The 27,879-nt window shown below is 39.2% G+C and overlaps 1 protein-coding gene across 1 annotated transcript in view; it reads right to left on the bottom strand.

Moving 5' to 3' along the window:
- Positions 1-24,520, bottom strand: part of FOXP3 (forkhead box P3) — a 63,039-nt gene extending 38,519 nt beyond the window's left edge. Inside the window, exons 1-2 of the mRNA XM_063431352.1 lie at positions 24,404-24,520; positions 21,908-22,043 (exon numbers count right to left, since the gene is read on the bottom strand). The gene's annotated coding sequence lies outside the window, so the exon portion shown is untranslated. The remainder of the gene's footprint in view (positions 1-21,907; positions 22,044-24,403) is intronic.
- Positions 24,521-27,879: the final 3,359 nt, after the last annotated feature.

Below are 27,879 nucleotides of genomic sequence, written 5' to 3' on the forward strand. Positions count from 1 at the left end.
GTGGTAGGCTCATGCAATGTATGATAACAAATTGTAATTAAATTCCAAATAATTCGGCCTAAGTGGGGTGTTTAAAAAAAAGAAAATTCGGGGCGGGGCCGGGCCGCCGAGCTGGAAGGCAGCAGAACACCATGGCTCCTGGCCTGAGCCCGAGAAAACCAATAAATCCACACTCAGACCACCCCAAAGCAGAAATTATCGACATATAATTAACAAGAAACACCCAAGCTTCACGGGGATACCAAACTGAGGCCAGTCTTGGGCCGGGAACACCGACAATAACGCAGCGGCCTACTCACCATCATAAGCCTGGACGATGGCAGCCTCTGAAGATGCACAGATAACTGACCAGCAGCCCAGAGATGATGGTTTACCAGCTATAATGCCTACATGGGGGCCACACCGTTGCGGATGACGGCCCGGCTCCGCTCACCCCCCGGCCACATGGAAGCGGCACAAACTGCGCGGTGTCCAAGTCGACCACCTGAACGGACGCAGGCTACCGGAACTAAACCCGCCCGAAGACTCACTCCAGTCAGAGAAACACCAAAGGGGTCTGACATGGGTGGCCCATACGGGCCCTGGTAAAGCCTAGCGCTGGACGGATCCTCCGTGCTCTGTCACTGACCGCTGGAGAAGTGGGCGCCCGAGCCTCTGGGTTTGTGGGGTCCCCGGAGAGATCTGTCCCTGAAGCCATGAGCCCTGTGGGGTAGGGTTGCGCTGTCCTCCCGACGGACCGGTGGTCGTGGGGGATGGGCACCGGCCCCAAATGTGTGGCCGGCACCGGGTGAGACATTGGAACGCACACTTCAAGGGACTCACGTGGAGCTGGGGAGGTGCAGGGAGCGGACGACCGGTGGACTTTGTGGTGTGGGTCCAGCGGACAGTTTGTACTCCTGAGTGCCAACGGTGCCACGGGGGGGCCCGACCAGTGAGCGGAGATCGGCATGGGGAGGATGGAAGGAGGCCTGGCGACCCAGGGCCAGCGTGGTAGCAACGCCATGAGAGACTTCCTTCAGACTAACATGGCCACCCTGCAGTTTACAGTTCACATTTTACATTTTTCCTCTCTACGTTTGCATCTACTATATAGTTAGTTAGCATATATATCCATGTACTTAAAGAATTTAGGATACGCTAGGTTGTTCAGTTAAGCTTATACACTACTGTTGGTAGCCCTCAAATCATAAGCATTCTCTAATACCACAAGTCAGAATTATAATAGACTAGGCGGTAATAACGCATGTAATGTGCTTGTTTATATGCTCTTTTTTGCCGTAAACACGCAAGGTAATATAGCTTGATCTGACCAGGCAGCAAGGACTTCACAACATGTTTTTAATTTACTACCATAAGCTTTTCTTGTTAGCATAATACTACATTAACGAGTCGCATAATTAAGGGCCGGTCAAACAGCCCACAGATTCAGATGACTGCTAGCAGTAAACGACAGAGTGCAAGACTGTCCGCTTGCTCCACAGACAGACACCCGACCACAGCCTCAAATGCAGCTCCATACACCAGCGCACACACGCAAAGCTAAACAGCTAAACGGGGGTCTTACGCCGAAGTAGAGAGCCTCTGCATGGGCTAACTTTAAATTCCTGCCCCTATGCGCATAACGACTGCCTCCCAACATACGGAAATTATTACAAATTTTATCAGACTTAACTCTCACATAGACATGCTGCAAATATTACCTGAGCCTCGCGAATGTTAAAGAACTAGGTTCACTGCCTACATCGACATTGCTCTTATGACCTTAGGGCGACACTGCATATGTTGGCGCACCCAGGTGCTAGTTACTGTTGCACCGAACATGGCCATGTAGAGGCTCTACTCTACTTTTAAGTCTTATCGGGGGATAGAGGCATGAGGGAGGCACATTTTTATTTATTCTAATTATTTTTTTTTATTTTTTTTTTTTATATATTTTTTTTTAAAAAAATTCTCACATACAACCCGGCCGCACGTGCATGGACCAAGGTCCCTGGAATTGGTGAGAGGACTCAGCTAGGGATCTTCACGTAGGGCCCTATCCCTCAGGCCCCCTTATGCTCGGGGGCACCCCCCTCCCCTCCCCTTTTTTTTTTTTTTATTATTATTTTACTCTATCTGGCTCATGGCTCACAGAAATTAACTATCACAAGAGCTACTTCAGCCCTGTACCCACTCTCCCGCATATGAATGGCTCAATGTATACAGCTGTAATCCAACATACCGAGTTAGTCCTTTGTGTCACCCCTTTTACTCAATATTATACAATGTATAATGATACACGCTCGCAACCTTAACTGGGCACTTCACATGTACGACTCCCTACGCTGTAGCGAGTATGCAATATGCTCCCGCAATATTGTCCACTCTTCCTAAATTTCAATAAGCACCCTGTACATGTTTACTGAGTAAAGAATGCAACAGCTGCCTATTACTCACTCCCATGCAAAAGCTAAACCTAGCCTGTATAACCCAGCTTGCCTCACAACATAAAAACTTGATCATTAACTGTATGTCTAATCTTCACATGTCAACCTACAATAGACACCCATCTCTTATTAGCAATCTGACCTAGATATGTTTGTTTAACCTGTTCACTAAATACTTTAAAATGTGCAGAATCCATGTACAGAATCAACTGTTTGTATTACCAGGCCTGTTGTTGCTGTCGTGGCACTACGAGTTAAAATGTATTTAACCCCTTCAGGACCGGACTGTTTTTGCGATGTTTGTACGTTAAGGACCAGAGCTATTTTAACACTTTTGTGGTGTTTGTGTTTAGCTGTAATTTTCCGCTCTCTCATTTACTGTTCCCATACAAGTTATATATTGTTTTTTTCAGGACAAGAAGGGCTTTCTTTACATACCATTATTTGTATCATTTCATATCATTTACTTTAAAAAAAATAGTAAAATATGGTGAAAAAAACCCAAAAAAACGTGTTTTTTGACTTCTACTTAAAAAATATTTTACTGATCTACAAAATCGAATGAAACAAACTGCTAAATAGATTAAACATTTTGTCCTTAGTTTAAAAACACCCAATGTTTACGTGTTTTTTTGCTTTTATTTGCAAGTTATAGGGCTATAAGTACAAGTAGGAAATTGCGGTTTCAAAATTTACATTTTTCAAATGTATCAATAGTGACATTGTACCACTGTTATGTCATAAATCTCCAAAAAACACCCCACATGTATATATTTTTCTTAAACTAGATAACCCAGGGTATTCATCTAAGAATATTTTGATACTTTCTATGCAGCCATTTTACCATAAACCTTTGTCAAACTTTGCATAGGTAGTTTATTTTTTTTATTTTTTTCACATAAATTGCAATTCAGGTATAAATTCACAGATTTTGTTAGGTGTCACTACCAAACAACACCCCAATATGTGTTCAGTAACATCTCCCGAGTACAGGGATACCCCCCATGTATAGGTGTTTTGGGTTGTTTGGGGGCTAAAAGGCCACATTTTGCAGGTGCGCATATCAGTTTCCCAGCTCGGAATTTTGACATGTAGTCAACCTGCATGCATGTCCTATTTGGGACATTTTTGAAGCTGGCCAATGTATTTTACCCCCATCAAACCATATATTTTTGAAAAGTAGACACCCTAGGGTATTTCACATGGTGGAATTTTTACACTTTCCATGCACTAATTCTACCACCAGGCTTTGTCAAACATTGAGTTAGTAATTTTTTTTCTGTTTTTTTCACACACATTGTACTTTAGGCATGAATTAACAGATCCTGTTATGTGTCACTGCCAAACAACACCCCAATATGTGTTCAGTAACATCTCCCGAGTACAGGGATACCCCCCATGTATAGGTGTTTTGGGTTGTTTGGGGGCTAAAAGGCCACATTTTGCAGGTGCGCATATCAGTTTCCCAGCTCGGAATTTTGACATGTAGTCAACCTGCATGCATGTCCTATTTGGGACATTTTTGAAGCCGGCCAATGTATTTTACCCCCATCAAACCATATATTTTTGAAAAGTAGACACCCTAGGGTATTTCACATGGTGGAATTTTTACACTTTCCATGCACTAATTCTACCACCAGGCTTTGTCAAACATTGAGTTAGTAATTTTTTTTCTGTTTTTTTCACACACATTGTACTTTAGGCATGAATTAACAGATCCTGTTATGTGTCACTGCCAAACAACACCCCAACATGTGTTCAGTAACATCTCCCGAGTACAGGGATACCCCCCATGTATAGGTGTTTTGGGTTGTTTGGGGGCTAAAAGGCCACATTTTGCAGGTGCGCATATCAGTTTCCCAGCTCGGAATTTTGACATGTAGTCAACCTGCATGCATGTCCTATTTGGGACATTTTTGAAGCCGGCCAATGTATTTTACCCCCATCAAACCATATATTTTTGAAAAGTAGACACCCTAGGGTATTTCACATGGTGGAATTTTTACACTTTCCATGCACTAATTCTACCACCAGGCTTTGTCAAACATTGAGTTAGTAATTTTTTTTCTGTTTTTTTCACACACATTGTACTTTAGGCATGAATTAACAGATCCTGTTATGTGTCACTGCCAAACAACACCCCAACATGTGTTCAGTAACATCTCCCGAGTACAGGGATACCCCCCATGTATAGGTGTTTTAGGTTGTTTGGGGGCTAAAAGGCCACATTTTGCAGGTGCGCATATCAGTTTCCCAGCTCGGAATTTTGACATGTAGTCAACCTGCATGCATGTCCTATTTGGGACATTTTTGAAGCCGGCCAATGTATTTTACCCCCATCAAACCATATATTTTTGAAAAGTAGACACCCTAGGGTATTTCACATGGTGGAATTTTTACACTTTCCATGCACTAATTCTACCACCAGGCTTTGTCAAACATTGAGTTAGTAATTTTTTTTCTGTTTTTTTCACACACATTGTACTTTAGGCATGAATTAACAGATCCTGTTATGTGTCACTGCCAAACAACACCCCAACATGTGTTCAGTAACATCTCCCGAGTACAGGGATACCCCCCATGTATAGGTGTTTTGGGTTGTTTGGGGGCTAAAAGGCCACATTTTGCAGGTGCGCATATCAGTTTCCCAGCTCGGAATTTTGACATGTAGTCAACCTGCATGCATGTCCTATTTGGGACATTTTTGAAGCCGGCCAATGTATTTTACCCCCATCAAACCATATATTTTTGAAAAGTAGACACCCTAGGGTATTTCACATGGTGGAATTTTTACACTTTCCATGCACTAATTCTACCACCAGGCTTTGTCAAACATTGAGTTAGTACATTTTTTTCAGTTTTTTTCACACACCTTGTACTTTAGTCCTGAATTATCAGATCCTGTTATGTGTCACTGCCAAACAACACCCCAATATGTGTTCAGCAAGATCTCCTGAATACAGTGATACCACCCATGCATAGGCTTGTCGGGTTCTTTGGGGGCTAAAAGGCCACGTTTGGCAGGTGCGCTTATCAGTTTCCCAACTTGGAATTTTGACATGTAATCAACCTGCGCCCATGTCCCATTTGAGCCAATGTATTTTACCCCCATCAAACCATATATTTTTGAAAAGTAGACAACCCAGGGCATTTTAAATTGTGGTATTTTAACACTTTTCATGCACTGAATTCTACCACCAGCCTTTGTCAAACTTTTGGATAGTAATCTTTTTTTGTTTCTTTGTCACACACATTGTACTTTAGGCATGAATTAACAGATCCTGTTACGTGTCACTGCCAAACACTGCCCAATATGTTCAGCAATATCTCTTGAGTACAGTGATACCCCCCATGTATATGGTTGCCGGGTTGTTTGGGGGCCAAAAGGCAACAATCAGAACTTGTACATGTCAGTTTTTCAACTTGATATATAGGTATGCTTGGTCTATCTTCAGTTTGACATATTTTTGTACCCCCCAGTTAATGTTACCATCATGCCAATATGTATAGTATATATTTTTATAAAGTAGACATCAAATGTTATAGAGGATGGGGTGTTTTGACTTCTTTCCCCCAACCATTTTGCCCCCCAAAGAAAGTGTAGTGGTATTTTCTTTATTCTGGTTTTTATGCACACGTCATCTGGTTTTGGACAGCTGGTTATGTGTTACTGCCAGAAAACTTGTTAGGCCAAATGTGCAGGTAGCAAATGTACATTTAGCAGCAATCTTTAAACTGACTCCTGCAAATAGAATCTAAATGGAGATTTGGGGGAAGGAAACTGACTAACAAAAAAATGGCTGCTTTCCAAAGAAACAGAAAATAAAATAAAAATTCAGGAACACTTCTTACAACTGTTCTGTGTGGTACTGCTTGAAACATGTTCCTACACAGAGTCCTGGTTTCGAAGGACAATCAGGACAGTGAAAAGGGGTGTCTGTCCTTTTCCCGTTTTTAAAACAGACCCGGCAACGTTTCTGGGGGTTTTTTTTTCTAGCAGTTGGCGGTAACTTAAAAATAAAATGTCTGGACTCAGCTTGCACCGTTGTTGGAACTTGTCCATCTCCATAAATTGTTAAAGAAATTATTTTCAATTGAAATTGGAGAAAGGTGATTTTCCCTGGATTATTTTTTTTAAAAAGTAAAAATGAGTTGTGGGTTGCTATTTGCATCAGATATATAGCCACCTTTTTATACCATGCTTTGGTTTTTCGTAAAATAAGATACGGCTGCATAAGCTGATCAGCCAAATCAACACCACCCATGTACTTATTATACGCCCTGATGCAAACCGGTTTGGACTCTACTTTGCCCCGGACAGAGACGTCGGACATGCGTTCATCATGGATGGTGGTGAGCATTTGGACATCCTTCTTGTCCCTAAATTTTAGTGCAAGCACCTCAGCTTTCCGAAGTGCTTTACATTCGCCTTTTTTTAATTTTGCATCTATGAGAGATCGTGGAAAATCTTTGGAATTTTTTCTGGCAGTGCCGCAGGCCAGTGTCTGTAAAGCATAAAGGGTTTTAAATAGACGGACACTACTATAAAAATTATCCACATAAAGGTGGTAACCTTTATTAAACAAGGGGTTTAGTAGGTCCCATACAAGTTTCCCACTTGTCCCCAGGGAGTCAGGACAGTCAGGAGGGTCCAGTTGACCATCTTTCCCCTCATATACACGAAAGGCAAATGTGTATCCGCTTTCGCTCTCACACAGTTTGTACAGTTTAATGCCATACCTAGAGCGCTTTGAGGGGATGTATTGTCTGAACCCTAATCTCCCTTTGTATTTCATTAGAGATTCATCTATGGATAAATTTTGTTGGGGGGTATAAACATCCGAAAATTTGTCCTGAAAATGGTCTAGCAGTGGGCGTATTTTATAAAGCCTATCGTATTGGGGGTGATCTCTAGGGTGACAGAGGGTATTGTCACTGAAATGTAAAAATCTCAGCAGTAACTCGTATCTGGCTCTAGGCATGGTTTGGGAGAATACTGGACTCGACATTATTGGGTTGGTGCTCCAGTATGAGCGAATCGATGGCTTTTTTATAATCCCCATGAGCGATGTGAGAGCCCAGAATTTTTTAAGCTCTGGGACATCTGTGGGATGCCAGTCATGCTCCCTGGCTGTATAGCTACCTGGATTGTTGTCAATAAATTGGGTAGCATACAAGTTAGTCTGGGAAGCAATCTCCTCCCAGATGGTATCCCCTAAAAATAGTTCTACATACTGCATTGGGGAGAAGCCATCCACATTAACATTAATGCCTGCGTTGGCACTAAAAGGGGGGACGTTGGGCTCGGCTAACTGTGGAGGTACCCAGTCCTCCTCCACATTTGGCATAGCAGAGGAAGCACAGCTTCTTTCTTCAGCCGGCTCACACACAGATGACATGTCGTCTTGACTAGACATGTCAGAAAACTGACCTGGGTCAAAATCTGACGCAGTGTCAGTGGCGTCAGAGTCTGACGCCAAGAAGGCATATGCCTCCTGCAAGTTATACATACGCTGCATGTTTTACACACGACTAAAACAAATTACAAACACACAAATTTTTTTTTATACTTTTTTTTTTTTTTTTTTTTACTAAAACAGACTAAACAGCAATCCCTAAACTAACTCCTGTCACAAAAATCTAATGGAGATTTGGGGGAAGGAAACTGACTGACTACGACAGACTACGACAGACTACGACAGACTACGACAGACTACGACAGACTACGACAGACTACGACAGACTACGACAGACTACGACAGACTACGACAGACTAAGACAGACTAAAACAGACTAAGACAGACTAAGACAGACTAAGACAAATATTTTTAAAACAAATTTAACCCTTTAAGGGCAAAAAAAAAAAAGACAGACAGTACAAATGCACTGCTGAAACAGATCTGGCAGGGAAGGGGTTAAAATGGATTTTGAATTCACTGCTGATACTTTTTACAACTCTCTGGAACACTCTGCTGCAACAAACTATCACGATCTCTGTCTCTCTCTCCTCACAAAACGCTACAGAGGAGAGAGGGGCAGAGATCACTGTCAAAGTGAGTGTTTGTAACACCCACTTTGACAGCAGCCAATTGTGAGCGATCGCGGATCGCTCACACACCGTAATTGGATGTTACTATCTGCCTGGGATGTCTGGCAGATAGTTACATCATAGTACGGGCAAGAGCGATCTTTGATCGCTTCCTGCAGCCCGTTTTCCGCTATGACGGTTCAGGACCGTCAGCGGTCCAAACGCACGTTTTACCGCTGACGGTCCTGAACCGTCCGCGGTCGTGAAAGGGTTAAACATGGTTGTAAAATGTCCATGCACGCTTAATAAAAACCTTTGGAATGAAAAAAAAAAAAGAAAAAAAAAGAAAATTCAATCTTGTTAGCTTTGAAGTTGGCATTTATTGAGTGAGTGCGCTGGATTCTGTATGTTATATTATTGGCCCCAGCAGCACCCTTATAATACATACATGTTCAGGTGAGTACAAACGTCCTGGTTTCATATTAAACCAAATATGTCACCTAGAAGGTTGGTTACCTGTATCAACTGGGCATAAAAGATTAAACAAGTAGCTATTTCGATATTGTTTTAGTATACATGTCACAAGAAATCAGCCATTTTCTTGATGTTTAATTCCATATTTAGGGAATTTAAACAATTTCGGTACGTAGAGATGAAATGGTGTCTACAGAAAGTGTGAGCCGTGTTCATTGCTGCCACAAACATGACAAATGTCACACGTGGATAATAATGAGCAGCAAACATGTGTGTTGTGTGAATCACCCAAGGACAGTGGGATACTTGTATCGCAACACTTTTTTTTTTTGCAAACTGGAAAAATTAGAGCATGAGCCGTTACCAAAAATAATGTAGAACTTCATCTCCCATGATTCTTTGCCAGCCTAAACAACTACAGAGTTCAAGAACTGCATGTGAAAATTCCCCATTAAAAGCAAAAATGATCATTTTCCAGCCCTAAGAGTCCTTCCTCCTATTTTTATTGTACAGCAGAATGCAAGAATTTGTGGGCCTAATTCCCAAAAGGGACACTAGGGGGCAGCTGTGGACCAGCTATTACATTGGCGTTGTCCGAATCTAGGGTTTGGAGGAGTAATTGCACAAAACTACGTTTTGTCTTGTGTGGTTACCAAGTACTGAAGTGGAACACAAATCCTTACAAGGAAACACAGATGGAAAGACATGCTTCCAAATGCCACGCACATGAAGATATCCTGCTACAGAATATATTGCTCTGGGTTCCGAAAACCAAAAATAAAAAAAAGTCCCTGGGAGAAAGGAGGCAATTCATCTGATCTAAAGCAGCTGGCATTAAATGTGATCAGCCAAAACAATAACATAAAGTATTTTTGCACCGGAATAGCTTTACGTGCTACTGATAAGCGACAGCAAGGAAGCAGGAGGAATCAAGAGGATAAAACACAACAATGTATATAAATCCCCATTACACGTTGGCATGAAGTCATCTGCGGCGCAGATATTCGCTCTATTAATTCCAATTAACCTTCATGACATGTGGCATATGGAAAATATCAATTGCAAATTTACACACAGGGTGCCAAATTCTCTCATTGCTCTTCAAAGTAGGGAAGTCCAGCTGCTGTCTAACTGCAATGCCTATAAGCCCCAATCAGTCTAAATTGGAGGACAGTAATGACCACAGACTCTCTCTGGATGAGACTAAGACTGTGTATTAAAAGTACAGACATGTTAAGGTAGCTCTGTCACTTATCAGTATCTCATTAAGATATAATCTTTATGGAATAGTGATGCCGACTGAGTTGGCATTTCATTGAAATTCCAAAGATGCCATAAGACAAAGCAGGGACAACTTTGTCTTATGGTAAAGTTTATGGTTGACAAGAGGCAGAGCTTCGCCATCAACTTTCGTCCAATTCCAGCAGCTGTCACGAGTGACCGCTGTGGAATTCAGGCATCATCTCATTTATTGCAAGATGTTATCTAAGGAGGCTTCATTGGACTTGGGGGATTCTCCATAGACTTCAATGTTGTATTCTCATGCATACGCAAAATACCTATGAACCCTACATTTAACTCACATCAGAGGGGTACAGTGAGTAACTAAAGCTCTGTGTTCCCTGTAATGGCTTTACAAAAGACTCCTAACATTGTCAAGTGCCCTAAGCAGTACCAACAATATTGAAAATGTACAAGTGCCAAAACAATGCAATCCTTCACTGCCTAATCTACCACTGTCCATTTTAGAAGACGGTGCACATATGTCCTCATGTATGTCAAGTACAGAAGAAATTCCAGAATACACAAGTAGCAGTAAGAAAATGAAGCTACGGGTCATGTATGAACTCTCTGAGAGTAAACAATTGGAAATACAAGATATTTGGTGATATTTAGTCTTTGATGTGTCAGACCATGAACTATGACCTGCTTAGGTGCTGTGAATTATATGAAGCCAATATCAGACCGACTTTGACTTTTCACACCAGCTTTCCAGGCTTTCCCAGATGGCTGTATTGTATTTTAGGATAAGCAGGGCTCTGTGTGTGTTTAATCAACATAACCACAATAACTCTGTCTAATGGTTATGTCTCTGGGCTCTGTCCTTTAATTCTTCATCAAACTGTCTTGTATAGTTTTTATCAAAAAGGGTAAATCTCGTCAGTACCCAGAGACTACTTTGTCCTCCAACACATAGATAACGAAAAATAAACATTTCTACATTATTAATGTCAATTTCATTCAGCCTGGATGTCAGGGATTGTCTGTGACTGCTGGGTTAACATACCCCAAAACAGTTGATCAAAGAACCAGGGAACAGTGCCCAGAGACTATTGGTAACATCGCCACTATACTGTGCTTTCGAGTTTGTTACTTAGATGCTTACATTTCTTAATTTGCTGTAAATGTAAAAGGCATGTTTTTTGGGGTGGGCTTAGCTGACCTGCTTCATTTACTACTTTGGCCAAGTTGAGTAACTACAGAAGCTGCATTTCATTTTTAATAGTCGAAGAGACATGGAACACTCTGTATCATAATGTAGAGTTAAAATAATGAACTGTGAAGTTCTTCATTAAAGTGACGTTTGTTTCATCGCATTGAATCCGTAAAAGACGAGGGATAAAGAGATCGAAAAAAAAAAGCGAGAGCTAGAGGCAAAAGAGTGAGACGTGAGTGCAAAAGATAATTTGGCATCTACAAACAGGGAGGGGGAGAGAAAGTGAGAAGGGGAGGGAGAGTTGAGGGGGGAGAAAAGAAGAAAGAGACACAGAGATATAGACTTCTTCAGACTAAAGCACCATGTGTTTTCTTTGCCCAGCATTTCCACTTGTACGTCAAGATAGCTCTTCTTGTGTTGTTTATTTGTATAACACAAGTGCAAGTGTGTCTGTAAGTGAAACAAGTATTCCATCAACCACTCCAAGTAATTGACTGTCACGGTGACAATTCCAGACAATTCTCCAAAAAAAGAGAAAAAATACAATAGTTGAAAATATGACCACATATATTCGGAATTCCCCATTTTAACAGGCTGTATAACAACCAAAACAAACTTTAATCCATTTATTTATATCTTACGAAACCCCCAGTTCTAAAATAAAGCGGCACCGGCTCTGGTGTAGCAGCCAAATAAGTAGCATTAAAGGCCGAATGTTCTGCATGTTTTCGGTGGCTCTTCGCTGCTTTGGGGTATCATGAAGTCCGTAGAGTGTCCTCTGGTAGGGACAGATTGGGAGGCAGCAGCTGTACTGTATTTGTGGGTCCTGTTTGTTTTCCTTTCGCTGAAGCTACTCTGGAGTGGGATCAGCTTTTGCACCTGTTTTGTGGAATGGGATTATAGGCTCAAAGCAAAACACGTAGTGAAGAGATGTCTGCTTTTGCCCCGAGTGTTTGAAGGCATGCCAAGCTGTTCTTTGCACAGAGTAAGTGTCTTGTGGCTAACCACCAACAGGCACTACACATCAAAACGCAGCATAAAATCAAATTCCGGTGTTATATGTCAGACACCTGGGACAAGGCCAGATCTTCCAATGTCACCGGCGAGCAGTGTAGGAGTGTGGGCTGCGTGTCTGTTCGCCATTGTCGTTACTTCACTAGGGAAATCACCCATTTTTTTTTCTTCAATACTACTTTTCTTGAGTTATGACGGTAAAAAGGAAGTAAATATGTCAACAATAATAATGTAGTGAGACGATTCATACTGAAAATAGGCAGAAAACCTATGTGTACTAAAACCAAAAATGAAACAGCTCATAATTATTTGTTGGCATATAAACCATTTTCCTATTTTAATTATTTTTTTTATTTCGTTATCCACACTTGCCAGGTCAATCTCAAAATTAAAAAAAAAAGACGACGATGTCCCAGGCTTACCCACTACGGGGCATTACAGTGACCTTCGATAGAACAGGGTTTGAAATTTGTCCTGTGAAATAAGTGAGTGGAACTTTGAGGAATGTTTAACACAAGGGGAGAACTGCTGGGTCCAAAACTGCACTATTTGCCTACATAATTATGACTTCATTAATTCAAATTAAATCTGGATTGCACAATTGAGTTGTGACTATAGTCAAGTTGGAGAATTTTTCCAAATCAGCTAGTTTGGCATACATTTTGCAATTTGGTTTCCAACCTAGTACAATCCAGTGTTTAGTAAATGATCCCCTTGTTCCATAGAAACATCAATCTGAAATACTTGCAGTGAGACCCACATTATTTGATGCAGTTTCTGGTTATTGACACTAGGGGACCTGCCCAGATCTAACTTGGCATCTCTGAGAGTATAAGAATATTTATAACTGACATGCGATGATCATTAGACGTTTAAGAATAAACACAGACATCTCATATTAAAAAAATGTAGTACGTGAACAAGACAAGAATAAAACGACTCCATATGGATAAATAACGTAGTGGTGAACTGCTCCTGCTCCTATGTCTTGGTTTTTTTTTTTAATAGAATAAGGGTTTTCAACACTCAAATGGGAAATACAACTTGCAGTGATATAATTGCATTTGCTGGCTGAGGATGATGGGCTTTCTAGTCTGATTTTTTTAAGTGACTTGATTTCCCTTTTAAAGAGTGACACATGATAAATGCACCTAGCTGTGGAGTAATGATTTTACCACAATCATGTAGCAGACATACTCTACAACCACCCTTCCTTTGTACTACATGAGCCCAGTAAATACATTTCACATTTTGTCATATAACAGCCTGCAAAGCAGAGAGCATTTCACTTTGATTCTGTCAATCAGCATGTCAACATTGATAGTATAGCAGCGTCATTAGAGCACTAGTGATAATGAGGACTGTATCGTGTGCTGTAGTGACAGTAGTGTACCCCTTTAAGTAGGTTGGTAGGTGAGGACTTTTTTAAGGGTAGGGGGAATATAGGTTTTTAGGACTAAGGGGAATTAGGTTTGGGGGCTTATAGTTAAAGGGCACTCTAAACACCATAACTACTACAGATCTCTGCAGTGGCTGTGGAGCTAGCATGCACATGGCACATCACAAGATTTTGTGTCAAACCATGGGACCCCCACATGCCTCTAGCTCAGTCCTACACTTGACATATTGCTTTCAGCAGTCAGTTTTGTATAAATTTGGACAAAATTCTACAGTAAGAATGTCAGCAGTCCCTAAACCTAACATGCCCTTATTCGTACAAAAACTCTCCTGGTGTTACTGTTAAAGATGATGCCACACCATGAACACAGTAAAATTTAATTAATTAGCCCGGCGCCACTAGCCATTCTCTCCCACCCGCCCCTTATCATACTTTCCAGGTTTGATGTTACTTTGGGGAATTCCATCATTTATCTAGATCAGGCTTCCCCAAACTGAGGCCCTCTAGATGTTGCTGAACTACAACTCCCATGATTCTCAGCCTATCTATTTCATTCATAGAATCATGGGAGTTGTAGTTCAGCAACATCTGGAGGGCCGGAGTTTGGGGAAGCCTAATATAGACAGTCATTTCTAGATAAATCAAAATTATTAGTTAAAAAAACCAATCTGTCGTACTTCATCTGTGGTGGACTACAGCTTCCATGACTCACACAGAATGCGGTGTATGAATTAAGCCACAAGCGACTTAGAATAACTATTAAATAAAACATTCTCAAAGTATAAGGCCTCCCCATGTTTTATCCAACATTAAAGGCTAGGCTATATCTATCATTTTTGTATTTATTATGCCCTAATAAACAATTTGAAACTCACTAGAATAAGAATTTTAGGTGAATTCGAAGTGAATTTCAAATTCAAGAATTAAAATAGCCAATCTGGAAAAATGATCTAAGTCATCATGTAATGTTTTCAGCCCAGCTGCTCTGGTCTTCTAGAAAAAAACAGAGTGACTATTTCCAGAAGTGAGGCAAATTAAGGGCAAAGCCACTGCCAGTCATTAAGCTCATCTATACAAAGTCTCCATCACTGGTCTAGGGATACTTTCTGTGCCATTGACTTTAGTGTTACACAGCCATGTTACACCCCATGTGTGCCCTATTAAGGGTTTATTAGCCATGTTACACCCATGCGTGCCCTATTAAGGGTTTTATTAGCCATGTTACACCCCATGTGTGCCCTATTAAGGGTTTATTAGCCATGTTACACCCCATGTGTGCCCTATTAAGGGTTTATTAGCCATGTTACACCCCATGTGTGCCTCATTAAGGGTTTATTAGACATGTTGCACCTCCTGTGTACCCTATTAAGGGTTTATTAGCCATGTTGCACCTCATGTGTGCCCATTTAAGGTTTGATTACTTTGTATGGATTTATAAATATAACCCTCTCTGTTTCTGGTTTCTGGGGTATAGTTTAAGCGAAGGGCTTAATTTTGTATATTTGTACACCCTTCTACAGGGGCCCGTTTTATGTAGTACTCTTGAATTTTTTGACGCACATTTACTCCAGTCTCAGCCTCTGACCTCTGTAGCTCCTTTAAGGTGAAGAACTCTTTTGGGAAACCCTAACTAGTCTCGTCCTTGCCTGGCCGCTGAGTATTTCAGGACATCCTTTCCAGTCAATATCTTTCTGAGTGGTGCGATTTAGCTCCCACTTCTAAATAATTGACCCTGCATTGCTAATAGGACTATCTAATTACGTTGATAGTCCTGATTAAAACATATCCTAACTGATGTCATTTGAGTATACTATCCCTTACTGCTATTATGACCTCTTTCTTTTTCGTTGTCACAGCATTTCTTCAGATGTGCAGATCTGACCAAGGACCCTTGTGACTTTAATCCATAGAAAAATTATCATTACTTTAGTGTCACATAAGATATAGCCTAAATATATTGCAGTTAGGGCATTTTTTTCACCTGTCTAAATTTTGAGTTGAGTTACCAAAAAGGGTTGAGTAATTTTGCAAAAAAAGAAAAAGAAAAAATTAATAATAATAATAATAAATAAAATATTTATATATATGTATAAATCTTTTTAAATGTTTTTGAATAATTGGAAATAATAATAATAATAATAATACATAACAATTTTTTTTAAATATATATATATATATATATATTTATATATATATATATATATATATATATATATATATATAAATCCATATGCCTGCACTCCAGGGTGTCTTAATATATCACGCCCGGTGCTGGTCTGCAAAATTATACAATATAGAAAAAAATACGATATGAAGAAAGTTTGTGTGAGAACTGAAACGTCAATTTTTTTTGTTGGCAAGCAAAAGTTATGTTTTATTTTCATAATAATAATAAGTCCCTGGAGTGCTATTTTTTTCTAAATTATTTTTATATATATTAAAAAAATAATAATTTAATTATTTTCCTTAAAAGGTTCAATAGACAGTTTTTCAGTAAATTGTGAGAATCCTGGCAGCGGTCTGAATACTTTCTACTAGGTTTTCCATACATATTTTACTAGAAGCAGTATGCGTAATGTGTTTACGGTAGAGATGGCTAATATGCGGTCATGCAGTAATGCAATGTATGCATTAATCAATACGGACTATTTCAGTAGGGTGTAACACAAAAACCGGAGATGGGTTAGAAGATATATTTCTGAGACTGTTTCTCAGAAATGCAAGCAACAATTTTTTTTTTTGATCGTCCTCGCTTCTGGCGTCATTGCGGTTGCTATGAATCTGTTGCGGATTGCGTTCAGGAACAAAGTGCGAAGGCGCAGGAAATCAATATGTTGGTACTTTCCGTAAAACGTCATACGTTGCAGCATTTGTAGGACTTTTGCTGAACGTGGAAATATATCATTATTCAGCAGTAAAATATGTACCCAAGCCAGTACATTTGAGTCAGCAAGCCTCATTGATACTTTTTTTTTTTAAATCTCACACTTTAACATTAAATTTAAAGTCCATTTGTCATGCAAAAAAAAAACAACGAAAAAAACTGGGTGGCATTAGGAAGTAACATTTTTTGCAATCAAACAACTAAAATGTAAGGTAATAACTGCTTCTACATTAAAACTATCAGCAATGAATACCCCACAATGCACTTGTCTCTATCCCAAGATGCACTGCTCAGTCATTGTCTTGTTGTTTAGCAGTTCCAAAATCCTATAATTCTTTATCAGTCTGGTATGGATAATGATATATGAGATTTTTGGTGTCAACCTAACCATAATTCACAGTTCCTTGAATAGATCCTTAAAGGTTGACCTCTCCTCCCCCGCCGACGTCAGTTCCCGAGTGGAGTGGAATGCGCATGCGCATCTAGAGTGCTTTGCTCTCTCCTCCAGCTCTGCTTCACTCCTACTTGATATTTCCTATCCTAATGTTTCTAATACCCCACCTCCTATAGACTGTAAGCTCATTTGAGCAGGGTCCTCTTCAACCTATTATTCCTGTAAGGTTTCTTGTAATTGTCTTATTTATTGTTACATCCCCCCCTCTCAAAATATTGTAAAGCGCTACGGAATCTGTTGGCGCTATATAAATGGCAATAATAATAATAATAATAATAGAGCCGGGCGCAAATTCAAACAGTCCATTTCTCAATGCTTTCCTATGGACATTCTGCACGCTGGATGCGAATTTCGCATCCAGCGTCGCAGATGCGCCTCTAGCGTCTGTCAGGAAGACAGCCACTAGAGGTTGGATTAACCCTGCTATGTAAACATCTCTGAAACTGCTATGTTTACATCTGAAGGGTTAAAACCTGGGGGACCTGGCACCCAGACCACTTCATTGAGCTGAAGTGGTCTTAGTGACTATAGTGTCCCTTTATTGAAAGCCAACAAGTAGCTGTCTAGAAGATGTCACCTCTTTGGACATTACACCATTGAATAAAACATTGAAAATCACTTAGAATTTGTATTAAAACATTTTGATGTCATGTTTTCTTTTCAATTTATATGAATGCAGCTTTCTTACTTCTGAGTATTTTATAAGGATATAATCTTTATGAAATACTCAAGCAGACAACGTTATAATTTCATTGAAATCCCAATGGAATCCAACGATACCAGAAGACAAAGTAAAGGACTGAGGTTGAAAAAAGTTGATAAAGGACAGAGCTCTGATGTCCAATCCCAGCAGCTGTCACAAGTCACGACTGTGGGATTCAGGCATCCTCTTGCTCATCATAAAATGTGGTCTATGGAGACTCCTGGATCCTCCATATACCTAAGTCTTGTTCTCTTGCGTATCTGCAAGAGTACCGTACTGACGTAGCTCTTGGCAGAAGATGCTCAAGAAGACGAAGAATGTCTGTAGGAAGAAGATGGTGGCAACAATGAGGGTCAGCTTCATTTAAACCTACCATCCATTCCACTGCACTCCATGACCACTGGACCAGAACCGGAGATGTCACCTTCAGAGGTTATAGCAAAAAAAATGTAACCACCCCCAAAAGTGACAGATCCATTTTAAAGATTTAGCAACTATCATCACAACCCAGCTGAGTTCTGGCACAGCCAGGGCACACAATGCAAATGAGCTGGAGAAATAGAAGCATTGTTTCATTTCTCTATGCTGACTGCCAATTGCAAAGAACAGGGATTATAACAATGAGCGTCAGGGAGCTAAAATGGAGGCATCCAGCTGAAGAATAGGAAGGTGTGGATTTCACATTTAATTTTATTTTTCACACCTCACAAATACTTTTTTAGTTAAATATAGGGATAAGTAAGCATAATCACAAAAAATATAAAAATTAAAATTAAAATAAAGATTTAAAAAAATATAATTAAAAATATAATATGGAGTCCTGGCACTATAATTACTGCATTATATTGGCTGTGGATCTTGGAGTGTTCCTTGAAACAAGATTATAGAAATTATTACTGATGTTGGTAAGGTTGATCTCCTAATGATCAGACATGATAATGTAAATCATTTCTGAATCAAACAAACTGGAAAGAAAAATGTGTTTGCCTGACTTTTTTGCTCAATGTATTATATGTTTCGTTCTTCTTCCTTTGTTACTGGGTACTCAAGTATTTTCTCATTTTTTACTGCTGCCATACATGCCTTGATCCCTTTAGAAAGGGAGAAGCTTAACCATTCAGAAAACTATTTGTCAGTAGTCCATATGATCTCGCTAGTTGTAGCAAACTTAAGCTCAGCCAGAACACCAACAAGCATTTATTAGCCCATATGATACAGCGGATTCCACATGCACATTCTCAATGTTGTTTTTTCACACTGTCCACAGACAAAAGAGGGTTTACAGTGTTGACAAGTAATACTCTATGTTATGGTCCTTTTTATTGGTTTGTTTTTGCACGGCAGGAATTTATTGCACATAGCCTCTTGCTGACTTAACATTTTGTAATTTTGAGAATTCTTCCAACTCCATACTGTGGCGTAAAACTTGGTTTCAATTCTCTTTGGAATATTCATTTAACTCTAAATTATCAGAAATTAAACATTCCGTTTTTTAGATTTTGGGCCAATATAGTTGAATTGCAAAAAAACTCAGTTCAGATTTCTTGATGTAAAACGTAAAATTTCTTAGCTAATTCCTAACAATTCCAATTTACTGAATATGTGTACAGACAATAAATTGTGATTCCATTTATAAGCAATTACTGAAGCATATATGCCCAAAAAGTACTACTGAATTCTGTTTGACTACAACTCCTATGATCCTTTGCCAGAATGGGGATCTGGGGAAGTGTGGATAACTGACATTAGGATTTTATGTTTTAGACAAAAGCTGCAATAGTTGGAAAATATAGAAAGTTAATATTTGCCATCCAGATGCTATAGACAGTTAATCCCAGGCTGCCAAGCCTTCAGTTTGTCTGTAACTGTTTGTGTTTCTCAACCAGCAGACCTTATCACTGGATACAGCTGAGCATAGCTCCAAGGAGGCTCAGCCTGCAACATAACGTATTCTAGAACGTATGAATCGTTCTACATTGCCAACCCATGCTAAGGGAGCCCTAGAATCTTGTAAGTACTTCTGAGCCTTGTCCATTAATTATAAAGTGATACACGGACAGTGGCAGACATAATCAGCCAAAAACAGTTGGATATCATCATATTGGTGCCTTTTATTGGCTTTGCGTTTCCAAAGTCTTCCAAAGCCCCTTCAATGTATATAAAAAAGATCTGGTAACTGAAGATAAAGGCATCTTTAAATAAGTGTCTGGTTAGTAAACACAGCAATAATTCCCCCCTTTTCCCTCCCCATCTAGAAGTCTTCATTGTCTACGTAACCCAAATATAATAGTAATATTAATAAACCATCTAATTATAACCTCCTAAAAATATCCTGTAACAAATGCAGACAGGCGATTACAGCAAACAAACAACAGAGAATAATCTAAGGAGCCAAAGAGCTTACACTTTCCATAAATATCTACGTTACTAATATATCTGTATATTGTATATATTGTATTCCACCCATTGTACGACGCTACGGAATTTGTTGGCGCTATATAAATGATTATAATAATATATAAATGGCAGATAAAAATTCAAACTTCAAAATTCAAAGCCAGAGAAATATTCCCCAATTTAAAGTTTAATGCCCGTTTTTAAATATAAGACTTTTACCATTAATAACCCTGTGCTGACTATATTTATTTCTCACTTACCTTCCCTTCTAACATTTCAGCTGTAACACCACTCCATATATCCACTACCACAATATGTTACCGTTAAATCAACTAATTCCTCTTCAACCTATCGTTCCTGTAAGTTTTCTTGTAATTGTCCTATTTATAATTAAATCCCCTCTCTTATAATATTGTAATGCGCTACGGAATCTGTTGGCGCCATATACATGGCGATAATAACAATAACGCCTCAATTTAGGGAAAGCATTTTCCAGTTGCTCCTCTCCTAATTTTCCTAGAATAAAAAACGTTTCATATGTTCTCATATAATGCTTTTTATCATATTTTATTCTAAGAGCTGACAATTTAATATTGTCTGGTTTTATATTTCTGGAGAACTCTTAAATGTGTTTTCTTTTTCTCTTGATATTTCCTTATTTACAATTCGGAACATGCTAAGCATTTGCTCCCGTTTTTGTTTTTTAGGCTACATTCCAAATTAAAGACAGTTTAGTCTTCTACAATAAGAGTAAAAAAAAAAAAAAAGCGAAAATCCCATCAGCATAAATTATATATATTGAATTTTCATGGCCATAAATTACTTGTCTACTCAAAGATTAACTTGATTTAGTTAACAGAAAGAAAGAGGTCATCTGTCTGCACCATGAATTGAATCTGCATGAAAATAACAAATCAAACCTCCCACCAGATTATAAGAATCGGCCAAAAGATAAAAGAACTGACCTGCAGTGGATTAAATTGAATTTTTAGAATAATGCAAGGCTGGGACCCCAGTTGATTTGCTGAAGACGAATTAGGAATTCATCTCCATACAGCCTGCATCCTGACTATAAGATCCCTGTGTTTACTAAATTAAATCCCATTAATAAGAGGGGGTTCATTAATCTTTTACTACATTACTTTGATTTGTGTATAATTTGCACCCTGACAGATGTGTTTGTCTTTCTCTATGGAGAGTTGCCATGGATGTGGAACTGGCATTTTAAGTGAGAGAAAATAATTTTATTTTTTTTTAAATACAAAAAAAACCTCCCCAAACCCAAAATTGCATGTAAAACACAGATAAAAATAAATACATAAAATAGACATACATTTAAAAAATAGCTCATGTCAAGAATTAAAAAAAAAAAAAAAAAATATATATATATATATATATATATATATAATTAATAATTACATCCCCCCAAAATAAACTTAAAATACATATTTATTCATGTTTTTTTTAATTAAACAAAAATATGTATTTGTTTTCTCATTGTTGAAAATATTTAAATTAAGTTATCAAACAAACAAACCAAAAGATAGTTAAACACCACAATGTACAATCCAAATAATTGCATGTTTATAGAAAATTTTAAATATAATATTTAGTCTTGCACACAGTTATTAAATTTGAAAATATAAAACTCTTACCAATTTAAGAGAAATATTTACCTCCCTTAAACTCACCTGCTTCTCTCTTCCGGTAGACGGTCAGATGACTTAGAAATCATGTCCCAAAGAGGCCCTTCTTATAGCGCAAGGAAATGCGATGACATCGCTACCACTCTGCCTCTGACCTCACGGAAATTGGACATTTAGCATTCTGTAAAAAAAAAAAAAGTACCCTCTCAGAAATGTTCTCTATGGTTTTTTCTTTTTTTTTTTGGTATTTTTAAGAAAAGTGTAGCTCAATCGGAGAAAAGGTTAAAAAAATATCAGTGAAACCGCAAGGTTTCAAGGGAAAAGAATTATCACAGAAAAAAAGGTAGTCAAAGTTCAGTATTGTGAACCTATACGCACTTTTCTAGACTGTTTACAACAATCTAAGAACTTTTCATACCCTTCATCTATATGTCATAAGAACCAAAATGTCTATGCTTTTTATATATATATATATATGATTATAGATCTAGATATAAATATTTTTTGACAGACTACTTTCACTTGTTCAATCTAAACGTTTACATTTTTTGTAGAACTGTCATTATTTAGAAAGCTTTCTTGGTTGGTCATTAGAGCTAATAGGAAGGTACTGATATAAAAGAACATTTCAAGAGACAGACAGTGGAGGAAATCAAGGTCCAACATGACCATTTCAAGATCAATAGGGACCATTTATTAACTTATCTGTCCACAATCTCTATAGATGATTCCAAAGGTAGAAGGTTAGTAACGTTATATTCCTATGTGAACCAGGTGATCGATTATGATTAAGATTTCATACTGTGTTTTTTGTTTAATTATCTGTCGGTTCTACATGGAATGTTCATTTATATGTAGAATAAATAAACTCTTATGAGGAATAGTTAAAGAGTTTCTGTGTCTGCCTCACACCGGGTTGATCACTAAAGTGAGAATTTAAACTGGATTTTCAAATTTAAGTTAAAAATAGACAAACTGAAAAAAATCTCTATGTCAGCTCTGCTGTCAGTTGGGATGCTCTTGCCTCAAATTTAAAAATTGACTTTGAATTATCCCTTCAGTAAATAACCCTGTAAAGGTTATCTGTTCACAATTTACGTGTGGCAAAAAAAATAATAATAAAAAAATAAATATATATATATATATATGTAGATTCTGCTTCAATGTCAGACATTGGTAACATATACCAAAGGATGGTGACAAGTTCCCAAAATAAAACAGGGATGAATAATATCTTGAAAAACATACCTCAACACTAAATATTATCACAAAGTATTTGAACCGTCCATAGTTCTTTGGTGGAATAATTTACACTTGCTTTTGCTAACTGGTTAAATATATTGAATCACAAATATAAATATAAAGTATTTGTGTTTAAAATTATTTGAATGTCATGAGCAGTCAAAAATAGCATTAAGATGATTACAAATTGCAGAAAAGTATTTAAAACATTAAGTGTTATATTCAAAGATACTTACTCAATAGAATGGGTATCTACAACTGTAATACATGTACACGTTTTTTTACTAAGCTAAGAATTGTGGTCAATTGTAGATTTTAGATCAACATATATGAGCTTCAAAAAATTATTCTTTATCCCAATTCAGCTATTTTATCCTAAATGTTGCAATTCCTTTGCCAATTCCCCACACTACACGCTTTATTGAATAACGCTTACAATGTATCAAACCAAATAATTTATATCCTCGCACTTTTATTCACTAAAGTGTAAATTGTTGGAGGTGAAGACATTTTAGGCAATCCAAAACCTATTTCAAGTGAAAACACGCAAAAAAAAAAAAAAAGATAAAATGTAGGCAAAATAACTAAACAGAAAACATTGAATTTGTGCAATAAATTAAGTTTGAATTAAATTCAATTTGAATTCCCAACAATTCACACTTCAGTGATGGAAGGAAGCTGAACTTCAACTTCAAAACTAAATCCATATAGCAAATCTGTGATGCACTCATTCTCTGAAATTCCTTTATCCTATATGGAAATTGTATAATATTGTACACCTATATGGCCAAAAATAGCATTCCAGAGATATCATCAGTGTCTTATTATGAAGCGAGATCCCTAAGGCCTTTACACACGGACGTTTCAAGGGCAGAAGTTTCTGAATGGCCCATTGTATCTCTGGTATTTGTTTACAACCAACATACCATTCCTGGGAGCTAAGCCTACATCATGCATTTGGTTTATCCCAGTTGTCCCAAGCGGGGTGATGCAGCTATGTTATGGTACTTGTACAAGGCACACAGAATACTCACTGCAATCTCCTTAGCAATGAATAGGTTCAGAGAAAAGAACTGATGGTGGATCTCAGAACAAAGATTCCTCAACTGATTTGTGGAATGTGTGACTGCCTGTGTTGCTTGTTAAATAGTTGGGAGGCAAACAATTCCGTCATCCAGGCCTATTCATACGTTGCATTTGATTATCCACAAAACAGACACCTTAAGCCATAAGAGTAGAATGTCTATAATCAACAATTTGTTAATTCCCTCACTCAAGTCTGGGTCAACAGAAGCTCACCTTAGCAGAACATGTCCTTCTACCACCTCTTTCCAAACACCATGACATATTGGCAGCAAGCAGAAGGCACCATTTCAACATAGACACAGCAGTAATAGCGGACATAAAAGCCTTCTCTCTCAGCTGGGCTCATGTACCCTTTCAGGTACAGGCTTTGTCTTTTATCTCTAGAGTGCCCTTTCATCTTGAAGCTGACGTCACGTCAACCCATTCTGCTAAAGAGAGGGACAGCGAGACAGTAACAACTAAGTTTAGAAACTTAAAGGAGACTGCATTAGAATGAGTTCCAGAAGCAATCTTACAAATTAGCTATAACGAGATAACGCGTCTGCTGTAATTAATTGCATAAATGTTGGTATATTGGCTTATTGAAAAAAACAAAACACACTCGATGACACACTCTCCTAAAACATTCAAGATAAGTCACACAAGCTTCTCTTTATTGACCAAGGGATTACTTAGAAAGAATGCAGATTGTCTCAGAATATAATACTATTGTATAACTGGGTTGGGCAGGTGGTAGATCCACAGATGCAGAAAGCGTATCAGCAGCTTTCTCAGTGTGGTGTTGTGTGTGTGACTGGCCTGGAAGGTGTTGGTCAACCAAGCATGTGTTATTATTATTAATAGCATTTATATAGAGCCAACAAATTCTGCAGAACTTTATAATTATAAAATAGGGATATGAGACTACAAGTAATCTATATATGGAATATAACAGACGAGAGGTGAAGAAGACCCTGCCCATATAATCTATGAGGTATGGGTAAAGACACACAACAGAAAAAGCAACATGTCAAAGGGGGGTAGCGATTGATGGATAAAATACCTGGATTAAAATAAACTGGTATAAATGGTGTTAGGAAAAACTGAATAGTGGCAGGAGAGAGAGGGAGCTGGGATATGGAGGCGAGGGAAGGGACGAGGGCGGTGAAATGAGAGAAACATCCCCCAGGAAGATGATAAGCTTTCCTGAATAGGTGTGTTTTTAGTGACTTCTTCAAGAACTGGAGACTTGGGGAGAGTCTGTTGTCACTGGTTAGCAAATTCCAAAAGAATGGGGCTGCCCTTAAAAATTCCTGCAGATTAGAGTTGGCTATGTTGGAATGAGCAGATGTGAACAGAGGGTCACTTGCAGAATGAATGGAGTAAAATGGGTTAAATTTGTTGAGAAGTTGGGAAATGTAGTGAGGAGTGGAGTTAGTGAGGTCTTTGCAGTTAGTGTTAGTAGTTTGAATTGGATCCTGTACGGTACTGGAAGCCAGTGTAATGATTGGCAAAGGGTGGGGTGTTGGAGTCCGGAAGATGAGCCTGGAGACAGCCAGCTGAAGACTGAAATGAGGGTGTGGAAATGAGTACAAAGCTGCAATAGTCATGTTGGGAAATGATGAGTGGTAACACCAGGCTGACAAACCTCTTCATCTATCTTTACTCTCTATTAGGCATAGTTTTCTATTTTTTTTATTATATTTTGTTGCTGGATTCAAGCTTATAATAACATTAAGCTATCGCACCATGCAGTTGCACCATTTCTGCTCAGACTGGGGTTACCCTCTCAGTCCCCTTTAACTTACCTCTGATGTTATACGGTGCTGGTGTGGGTACATGTATTAACCTCCCAAGTAATCAGCACTGATTATTCTCCATGTTGCTTTACTTTACAGTTACTGCTAACAATACGCAACCAGTACACAGTTCATATTTTATCTCATTACATTTTCCTTTCTGCACCCGATTTTTCACCTGTTTATCACTTTAAAAAATGTGCACTTTAAAAAATGTGAAGTCTGTTTATTTGTTTATTATGTACAGGATTTTGTCTATCCTTGATTGATATTGTGCATGACAGGCGCACAGTCGGATTTGCCGGCATATGCGCTAACCTTACCCAAACCCCCACACGGACACAGGTTATACTGTTGGAAATAATTAGTCCACATCTTTATTAAATTATTAATAAAATAATTAAGGAATAACAAATGGGGTCATTGCCAACAAATCTTATTAAAGTTAACAGCCCCCCATATACATACCATACCCCTAGCAATGACCCCACAATAATAGCAATAGATAACAATCTAAATAACATGTTAATACAGAAACTGGCCGCCCAATATGACCACATTTCCACCAGGTTAAATTGTAGGGGTGTACCGAGACACCGCTACCCACCATATCGATTGTAGGGGTGTACCAAGACACCGCTACCAACCATATCCATTGTAGGGGTGTACCAAGACACCGCTACCCACCAGTTCCAGTGTAGGGTGTACCAAGACACCACCACACCCCCAGGTTCGGAGCCACCAATGGGCTCGAACCTACCAACCACGTGCAACACTGCCCAATCCCCACTAAACCTCAGGATGCCCACTTTCTCCTCCATCTACCCTCCGATTTAACCAAGCTATTCCCCGCCACAGCTCAGGACTTGACACCTAAAGCTCCTGAGCGACCCCCACCACACCGGAATAAGGCCTGTTGAATGCCTTCCTGAAGGCCCAATTTAAACAGATCACACCTTACATCTGAAAACGTACCCAATCCCCCCTGGTGTACCCAGGGAGCTTGCCTCCCAATTCGTTGCACCGCCCCCACATCTGATAAATACCGCCATCAATTTTTTATTAATTCGTCCTCGACACCGAGCCACCGCAACCGGGTACCTAGTATGCCTCCAATGTAACCGAGGAACCATCTCGGACTGCACCACTACCACACCTGTGGCTAGCTCCCATATCCGGTCCACCTCCCTCTGCCCCCACCGGTTCAATTCCTTTTCCAGGACCATGCCGATATCCTTCCCGCCATTGCGGATTACCAGGATGTCCTGGAGTACCCCTTGTTACCTTCCAGAAAATTTTCTCCACTAATGCCTTGCCACCAAAACCCCCGAAAACCAAAACCACTCCAGCTCCACCAATTCCAAAGGAAAGCCCAGTTGCGCTTGACTCTAACCGCGGCTCCCTTCTGTGCCCCTTAGATCTAAGAGTGGCCCACCAACCATGTCGCCAAACCTGAAACGAAGGTAATTAGCGACAAGGCATAGCCCCAAACACAAACCCATACGTCCATAGCCATTAAACCAAATAGACCGTCCGTAAACAGGACTTAAACCGTACTGACTCCCACCTGCCTAAACGTTTCCCCAGGTCCTCACTTAAAACCAGGCGGGACGCCTCTGTCGCCGCCATTATCCGGGAAGCATGGGCCCCAAAGTGCCCGGGATCCAAACCCAACATTGTCAAACCCCTCCGAACAAACCCCTGCGGGAATTGAATCGTGACAGTGCCGATCCGTCCCCTTTTACCAGTAGGCCACCTGGGATGTCCGGGTGAAGCTCCAAGTAGCATGATGCGCTTGACGCCGGGCGTACCCCTGACCCCGGCAAGGAATTTAGCTTTACCAAACCTCCTTTACCAGACACATCCGTTCTTGTACAACCCTGCCGAGTCGTTAAACACAAAAGAATTCAG

This window comes from Pelobates fuscus, chromosome 9 (assembly GCF_036172605.1).
Source record: "Pelobates fuscus isolate aPelFus1 chromosome 9, aPelFus1.pri, whole genome shotgun sequence".
Lineage (NCBI taxonomy): Eukaryota > Metazoa > Chordata > Amphibia > Anura > Pelobatidae > Pelobates > Pelobates fuscus.